The sequence below is a fragment of the Panthera leo genome, chromosome C2, assembly GCF_018350215.1.
Source record: "Panthera leo isolate Ple1 chromosome C2, P.leo_Ple1_pat1.1, whole genome shotgun sequence".
Taxonomy (NCBI): domain Eukaryota; kingdom Metazoa; phylum Chordata; class Mammalia; order Carnivora; family Felidae; genus Panthera; species Panthera leo.
The window spans coordinates 128,165,851-128,175,256 of NC_056687.1; positions in this window are offsets into that span (position 1 = coordinate 128,165,851).

A 9,406-nucleotide genomic window follows, 5' to 3' on the forward strand; every position below is an offset into this window, starting at 1 on the left:
GTCTTCCACATACTCTCCCCTCCTGAGGCCCTGGCCATGGGAAAAACACAATGATAACAAAACTAGAAAGGAACGGTCTTGACCAAGTAGGATAATTGTAAACACTGAATGGTGTTTCAAAGAAAAACAAAAGTAAAATTATAGGGTTGACGAGCTGGGAGGAGCCCAGAGATAATCTTGCTCATTCTCTCAAGCCAGCACTTACCACATTAGTAATTTTACACATATCTGTGTTATTATTTGCTTAATGCACTCAACAAATATTTACTGAGCACTCACTACATTCCAGGCACTATTCTAGATACACTTGGGCTACATCAGTGACAAAGCAAAGACGCTGCCCTCTGGGTGCCTATACTCCAGGGGAAGAGAGGGAGAGACAGACAACAGTCAGTGATATTCATATTAAATAAAATGACAGAAAATTTCAGAAGGTGTAAGTGCTGGGGAAAACAGATGAAGAAGAGCAGGGTAAGCAGTGCTGGGCTGGGAGCAAATCGTAGCTTTCAACAGAATTAGCAGAAAGGGCCTCTGGGGGAGCACAGCTGTAGAAGGGGAAGCTAGGGTGAGGACCTATGGAAGGAAGAGGCAGGAGGCCAGTTGGCTAGAGCAGAGGGGCAGTGGGGAGGGGTGTGGACATCAGGTCAGGGAGGTACTGGGGAAGGGATCATGTACAGCCTGGTTCACTATATGGACTTTGGTTTGTTGTTTTGTGTGTGTGTGTGGGGTGTGTGTGTGTGTGTGTGTGTGTGTGTGTGTGTGTGTTTATTTATTTATTTTTGAGAGAGAGAGAGAGAGAGAGAGAGAGAGCACGAGTGAGCAGGGGAGGGGCACAGAGAGAGGGAGGCTTCACCCTGCCAGTTCAGAGCCCACTGTGGGGCTTGAACCCACAAATGGTGAGATCATGACCTGAGCCAAAATCAAGAGTCAGACCCTTAACCGACTGAGCCATCCAGGCGCCCTAGCACTTTGGTTTTTATGAGGATAAAATGCAGAGCACTGTAGAGGAGGGTAGTGCGTGATGGGACTTTACACCTCTAAGAGCCCCAGGAAGGCAGGGTCAGTCTGCACTCCATGCCTGGGGCAGGGCACGGTAGCTGATAAGGGCCCAATAAGTACTAAATATCAATGGAATGAATGAATGAATGAATGAATGAATGAATGAAAGAATCCAAGACAGAGATTATGTCCACACCTTCCCAGAGAGACAGTACTGAGAATACTTCTAGAAAAATATGTTTCCAATCTGGTCATTGTATTTGGACTAGAGATTCATGTCCATATGCTTCAGGGAGTTTTTCAAAGTTTTTCCCCAAAATCCTGATTCCCAGGTTGGGTGGGGCCCAGCATGAGTATGTGATTCTCACAAAAACCCACCCCCAAGTGAGAAACATCAATGTAGACATTCCCAGATACTTCCAAATACTCAGCACCTGGCATCATATCCAGCCCCAGGGCACACATTAAATGAATGAATAAATTTCTGTTGACTGAATTCATGGATGTCTAAGTGCATGAAGAGAGCTAATTAATTGCCCTTTTCCATTTTCAACTCAGATGTTTGGAATCATGTAAATAAATAGCTTTCCAGAGAAGGAGAAGCCAAAGGCCATTGCTGTCTGCTGTTCCCCCACCAGCCCCCAAAACGTGCCATACTGCTACTTCTTATCTGGGTCTCTTCCCCTTCATTGGCTTCCACTTGATCTGCCCTAACATCCCGAGAGCATGGCTGGCCCTATCCTTAGAGGATCGCAGGGATTCTGAAAGCAGATTGACTTTCATAACCCAAAGTGTTTTTGCAGAGCTTGGAGCGGGTGGGGTCTCTCCTTTACCGAGAGGGCTGCTGAGCAATGAAACTTTACTAGACAGCCCCGTGCTCTCAAAGGAAAAGTGTGCTGAGCCTGGGGAGCAGAGTGTAGGGCCTGGCAGAGGCTTGGGGAGAGGCAGACGTTCACTTCCCTTTCCACATACGAAGGGTCCACCCACATTCCAGGGACAGGCACAGATTCTTCCTGCAGGAAATGCTGGGGCTATGAGGACAGTCCTGTCCGCCCCTTCCCTTCTTGCTTCTCCCCATCGTGGTCAGCTGCCTCCCCCTGGAGCCTGGGGCCTCATCTCAGGGCGTCTGGGCCTCACAGATTCCTGGCCTCTTGCTTGCAGGTGTCAGCTGCCAGAGATTTTTGCATGTAAACAGTAAAGAGCCCCTTATTATCTTGACATACTTGAAATAAGTATGGCCATTTTTTTTTTTCTCTTCCCAGAATTCAAAAAAGGCCAGAAATTCCACAAGGCTCTGACTCAACTCTATTTTCTCCTTCCTCTTGCTTTCTCGCCCCTACCCTCTGACCTTGAAAGAGCAGCTCCAAGAGGTCTGAGGCTGCTGCCACACCTGGTGGCCAGAAGCCATCCCCTAACCCAAGCACCCAGTTTGCCCCACTGAGGCAGCAATTCTGACCTACAGAAGAGTGGGTAGTGGTTAGCTAAGGGCCTAGCACAAAAGTCAGGCAGCCTGGCTTTGAATCCTGACCCGGCTACTTATCAGCTGTGCAGCAAATGAGTTATGTCTCAACACCCTAGTTTCCTTGTGTCTAAGATGGGTATGTCAATAGTTTCTTTCTCTTAGGCAGACTGCAAGGATTAAGTGAGATAATACACAGAGAACAATTCACAAACAATAGCTATAACTACTGTATTTTCACTAGCATTGAGCACAGACGTCTGTCTATTCAACAGACGAAGGGGAAAGGACATCAAATGTAGAGGAGACAGCAGCACATCCCAAGACTCAGAGGCCCAGCTAGCAAGCTGGGTTTGAAGGCCAGGGTATAGGAGTCTAAAGGGGAAAGAGGACAAGGGTGACAGGGAAGTTCTCAAGACAGCAGAGTCCTATTCTAGAAGGCCTTGGAAGCCTTGCAAGGAGAGGTCTAGACTATTCTCCAAGGGCACTGCCCTAGAGTGAAAGGTTTCCTCTTAGGAAACTCTCTGGCTGTAGCAAGAGGAGTCAGGGGGCAGACACAGGAAGAGACAGAGGCTGGGTCAGAGCTGGCAGATGGATGCAAGAGGGTAGGGCAGTGGCCCTCAAGCTTCAGTCATTTCCAGCCCCAACTATTATTTATGGAATACTTCCTTTCATGTTAGCTCATTCTTTAACTCTTTATGTCTCTTCTGTTGTGCCATTATAGCTACTGCTTCATTTTTTCCCCAACATATATGTAAGTGATACACTCTTAAGATGAAAAATGTGCATCTACTTGCCACTGGAAATTACCTCTTTGCCCACCAGGGGCACCTGCCTCGGGCTTTGATAGCCATCATTGCTGCTCGAGATCCTGCTAGAGGTAAGAGGACCTGAGGCTAGGCCGTGGCTTCCCACGTGGCTTCCCCCTGAGCCAGGCTGTCTTCCCAAACTTCTGCTTTAACCTTTATGACCTTCGCAATTTTGCTTGGTGGCTGGAGGGCACACACCATGGTTGCTGCTCTGAAAATAAAGACCAGACAAGCCTCCCCTGTCTGTGGTAGCCGGTGGACTATGGTCATTAGCGCCCCTCCTCATTCACTCATGTGGGCTCCAGCTCAATTCGGAGCACAAACTGGCAAAGGGGCTTCCCTGAGAGTGAGAGAGATTTAAGCAGACCTAAGGATTATTCAGTTGTGGAATCCTTTGTGGGCAACTGCTTTGTGCCGTATTCGTGAAAAATATGCAGGAGGAGGGAGAGAGAGGAGGAAGACAGGAAGGCGAGAAGGAATGCATCATCTGATTTATCCTTACAAGAATCTTGTAAGACAGGAATCGTTGCACCCATTTTATAGATGAGGAACCAATCTCAGAGACATTAAGCTACCTGCCAAGATCATTTCTAGTAAGAAATACAACTAAGCTACTAGTCCAGATCTGTCTGATTTTAAAGCCACCGCTTTCTTTTAAAAGGATAAGGTCCAGAATCAAATCACTGTAGCATAGCAACTGTTATTTTTCAAAATCCCTATTCAGTCTTCTCTTGCTCATGTGCAAAACTATGCATACTTTCTTTTGTTCACCCGGCACTATATCATAAACAGTTGTAATGTTGCTAAATAGTCTTTACAATAATCACTTTTACATACTATTCCACCCAATGCACATATCATGATTCATTAAGCCATCGCTGAATATCTAGGTAGTTTCTACATCTCAGGATTATAAATCCTCCCCACCCCCACCCTTCCCAAGTCAGGCTCCCCTGGGATGAGTCAGGGCTCCCTCCTGCCCTATGTCTGGAAGGTTATGTAGGTCACTGGGGCCTGATCATACCTGCAGTGGCACAGCAAAGCATTCTATTGTCTCTCAGAAGGTGAGATCTTAGAAAGTTGTGTCCTTTGCCCACCCCTGACACTTTGCCAAGCCTGGTGTGGCTTTGCCACCCACTCAAGTGACTGAGGGAGAGGTGGTGTGGACTAAGGGGGAGGGCAGAGGCTGATTAGAGTGAATTATTGCTACCGGTGAAGGCAGTCCCATGCCCAGACATCTCAGGAGCCAAAAGGCGCCCCAAAGACCCCAGAATGGCCAGCAATGATCTTAGCACTGGGATAGGAGCCAGACCCCTGCTAAGGGCCTGGGGTATTGCTTGGTCCCCGTTCCCTTGAGATGTTCTTTCCAGAGAGTTCTCTGCTCTCTGCCTCTCAGGGAACACAGCCACATCCCAAGCTAGCTTCCCAGCAGTTCTAAGATAGATTCCAGAAGCAGAAACACTCTTGCAAGCAGACATGCACAACTGCCTAAGGTGAATGGCCGAAGATCACATTTTCAGGATGCTTCTCTGCTTTATCTGTTTGTAAAGCAGATATTTGGGGAGGTTGGGCTCAGTATTGCTTCGCGGTTGCCAGTCCCAGGGGAAATGGCTGGAATTCTTAGCATAGTTGGAGGGCTGTGAGGCAACAGAGAGGACTGCTCAAAGGCCTCTCCCGACCCAGGAAGATGAGCCATCGCCTCGGTATCTTCTCTCCTTGGACGGGTTCTGGTGTGGGACACATTGGACGTTCCTTCCAAGAAGGCAGGGTGGTGGGAAGTCTCTAGGGGGGCTCTTTGGAGGAGAATCATCACATTACTTATGTAAACCCAGGACTGAGAGTGCTTCCAGAGGTCATGTTCTCTATGCCCCTGCCCAGCTCAGCACACCCAGTGCCTGCAGAATTGGCCTTAGGAGATGTTCACAAAGTGTTAGTGAGAGTGGCTTCCTTAAGCCATTGGAATTTAAGTTTCTTCTGAGTATGTTGCTGTTTGCATTTTTTTAATGTTTATTTTGAGAGAACGAGTGAGCGAGAAAGCAAGAATGAGCAGGGGAGGGATGGAGAGAGAGGGAGATAGAGGATCTGAAGCAGGCTGTGCACTGACAGCACAGAGCCCAATGCGGGGTTCAAACCCATGAACCCATGAACCATGAGATCATGACCTGAGCCGAAGTCAGATGCTTAACCAACTGAGCCACCCAGGCGCCCCACTGTTTGCATTTTTTTTCCTTTTAATAAAGAACATGTATAATTTTAAAGTTTATTTATTTATTCTGCAACAGAGAATGGGAGCTGGAATGGAGGGCAGAAAGAGAGAGAGAGAGAGAGAGAGAGAGAGAGAGAGAGAGAGAGAGAGAGAAAGAATCCAAAGCAGGCTCCTCACTGCCAGCATGAAGCCCGATACCGGGTTCAAACCCATCAACCAGGTGATTGTGACCCGAGCCAAAATCAAGAGTCAGAAGCTCAACTGACCAAGCCACCCAGATGCCGCAGAACATGTATCATTTTAAAACAGAATCGATAAAGCTATTTTTAAATAAATAAATAAGTTAATTAATTAATTAATTAATTAATTTTAAAAAAGGCCTCAGAGTCAGGGCATTTCATCTCTTGTCTTGATTGTAAGCCCCATGGTGTACTAATCTTTCTTGTCAGAAAACCACCCCTATCTACCCTCTCCTGCAGCTGTTTGGGCACCCTGCCATGCTGCAGAAGGGAGGCAGAGGTAGTAGGCTCCTTGGGTCAAACCTGTGGCTGGTGCACACTCCTCACTGGGTACTCTGGCCATGGGCCAACAGCCACACCTACAGAATTCTCTGAGAGGAGGAACAGCATTTCTGAGACCACTCAATGGGGACGGCCTCAAAGGCAAACTGGACTTTATTCAGGCGCTGCTCCCTGCCAGGAAATGCAGGTTTCCGGCACCACCTCTTCAGTGGCCTGCTTGCAGGTCCCCGCCCAGCTAGTATGTAGATGTGTCCTCAGGAAGCTCGGCCCAAGGCCCACTACAAATGGCGCTGTCCTGGTTTATGGGCCCTTTGAATGGCCACGACTTTCACTGCTTCCTTCAGAGCTTTGGGAAAACACCAGAAGAGAGGCATTGATGGTAGAGGGAAGGTCAAGCAGCGTGTGGCCTGGTTTGACCACCCTGTGACTGCTTGACATGAGCCTGGAAGAGAAATCGTCCTGGGAGCCTGATGCCAAGTGTGTGGGTGGGATTTAAGAGAGGCCAGGGGCCCCTCCCTGGAGTGGACACTGTCCAAGAGGAGAGAATGAAAGGCATGCCTCAGAAGTGTCAGAGCCCAACAGGTGTGTGTGCCTGAGGGCTGACAGGCTGAACGCTCTCACGCTGCCTGCACTTCCTGTAAAGCAGAGCCTCTCAGCCCTGGCCACATGTCACATATCACCTGGAGACCTTTTTAAATCCCCAGTGCCCAGGCTGTATTCCAGACTACGTCAATCAAACTTTTTGGAGGTAGGACTCAGGTATCAGTATTTTTTTTTAAGCTTCTGGGTTAACTAAAATATTCAGCCAGGGTCAAGAACCAGTGCTTGAAAGAGATGTCTCATGCATCCCAGGCTCATCAAACTAAACAGGGCCCCTCCTGAGTGATTCATCTAGCCGCCTTCTCCCTAGGGGCCCTCCTCGGTCTCTAGTCTCTCGAATTGCTGCCATTCTTCAATACCCACCCCAGTCCCCACCTCCTGAGGCAAGTCCTTCCAGCCATGGCAGCTGCAGTGAGCACATCCTCTGAGGTCCCCTGTCCCCTAGGAACTTCTGTCACTTACCATGCATAGCCATTGGTTGACCAGGATTTGCCTTGTTTACAAATTAGGTAACCTGTGCCCATGGGGGCAGGTACTCTGTTGCATGTTATGCTTCCTTGTAACCCACTGACCTATCACCTACCACCACTCATTGCCCGTATTAGATGTTTAATACATATTTTCAGCCTGATTTACATTCTATTGCATTTCAACATTTCAGGAGATTTTGGTGAGAGAATTGCAAGAATGTCTGATACAAATTAGTGGTTTTAATGTTGATCAGCGATGGTGGCCATGGAGGTAAGTATGGTGGGCAGCAGGGGGTGGGAATGGCTGCAGGAAGAAGGGCCAAAAAATGCCTGTTCGGCTGTCTTCCAGGAATGTATGTGTAACACATATTATCCAACCCTTACGTGGCCCAGTCTCTGCACTGAGCATCTTCAAAGACACTGCAGTTCCACAGGGTGGTGGGCCAGGACAGAATGCTTTCTAATTAAGAGCACTTTGAATATTTATTGTGGTTTCTTAAGGAAATTTGAAGTGGCAAACTTAACCTACACTTTCACATCTCCTCTCTGCCTCTCTTTCCCTGTATATCACATCTGAGGAACTGACATACCATCTAGGCCTTGAGGAGTAGAGAGAAACAGGAAGTGTGTTCCAGCCAGACAGATGAGCAGAGGATACAGTGCCTACTGGGTTCTCAGAATGGCCAGTGGTCCTGTGAGTGTGGAAGGAAGAGAGTAAAGGGTGAGAGTGGATAAAAAGAGGCTGAAAAGGAGGACCAGGGCCAAGGAATAAAGGGCCTTAATCACAGGCTAGGGGAGTGGACTCCAGAATCTACCACTCAAAGCATAAGACCAAGAGGTGGTATGATGGGGTCACTCTGGTAACACGTAAGGGTGGAGATCAGTCAGGGCATGACAGCAGATGACTGGGCCGAAGGGAGGCTGTGGGCAAGGGCTCAGTCAGGTCCCCATGTGGCTGCCAGCAGAGATCTTTCTGAGCCCCATGCACTGAGATGGGGTTGGGGCCAGTGCCAGAGGTGGTCCCACATACCATACCCTTCCAGAGGTCCTCGCCTGCCAGGCCAATCACCCTCAGACTCACACTGGCCACTCCACATGGCTCCTCCCACCTCTGAGCTGAGATCAGAATTCCCCCAGATGTTGGTAGGGCCACCCTCAGCTGCCTTCACTCCCAGGCCAACATTTCTACATATGTCCAAGACCAAGAGCATTCATAGTCACCACTAAATAGAAAACAAACAAGCAAATCCTTTTTTTTTTTTTTTTTAACATTTATTTATTTTTGAGACAGAGAGAGAGAGAGCATGAACAGGGAGGGTCAGAGAAAGAGGGAGACACAGAATCTGAAACAGGCTCCAGGCTCTGAGCTGTCAGCACAGAGCCCGACGCGGAGCTCGAACCCACGGACTGTGAGATCATGACCTGAGCCGAAGTCGGACGCTTAACCGACTGAGCCACCCAGGCACCCCCAAGCAAATCCTTAGTTGGACTCAAACAATAAGAAATATATTTCAGTGAATTTTTAAAACAGAGGAATTGTAGGGGCGCCTGGGTGGCTAAGTCAGTTAAACATCTGACTTCGGCTCAGGTCACGATCTCATGGTTTGTGAGTTCGGTCCCCGTGTCAGGCTCTGTGTGGACAGCTCAGAGCCTGAAGCCTGCTTCGGATTCTGTGTCTCTCTCTGCCCCTCCCCCATTCATGCTCTGTCTCTGTCAAAAATAAATAAACATTAAAAAAAAATTAAAACAGAGGAATGGCTCCTTAATGTCAATTTTTACCAAAAGACTTTAGGAGTCTGGGCTGTTTGAGTTTTCGAGGATGCTGGTGTTGAGATGGAGTTAGGAATTCAAGTTAACTTATGGTGGCAGGAAGTAACCCCTGCTAAAGAAGAGGGGAAAAACAGAACTGGGTTGGAGTCTAGAGACTAGAGTCTAGAGTGTCTAGACTAGAGTCTAGAGACTGCAATGAAGCCTGATTTCTCTGCCAGTCCACCAGGGACTGCTAGAGGAGTCAGTGTGGGGTGCAAATGTGGAAACAGCTGGGCCTTTGCTCAGCCATTGGCTAATACCACCCCAAGAAGAGCATAAACTGTCTGAAAATTAAGTGGAGCCTGCAGGACCCAACAGCTGTAGGCTATAAGCTAACCATGGTCTTGCAGTTGGGCAGTCCTTGCTTAGAGAGAAATCTTCCTGTCTGCCATGGAGCCCCACCTCTCCCAGCCTCCAGTCTGAGTGGCCCGTACCTGGTGTGTTTGAACCCTGCGCCTCAAGTCCATAAGGGGTCCCCTTCACTCTCTCCATCCATCGCCTTCCTTTCCTCCTTACTCATTGGACAAATGGCA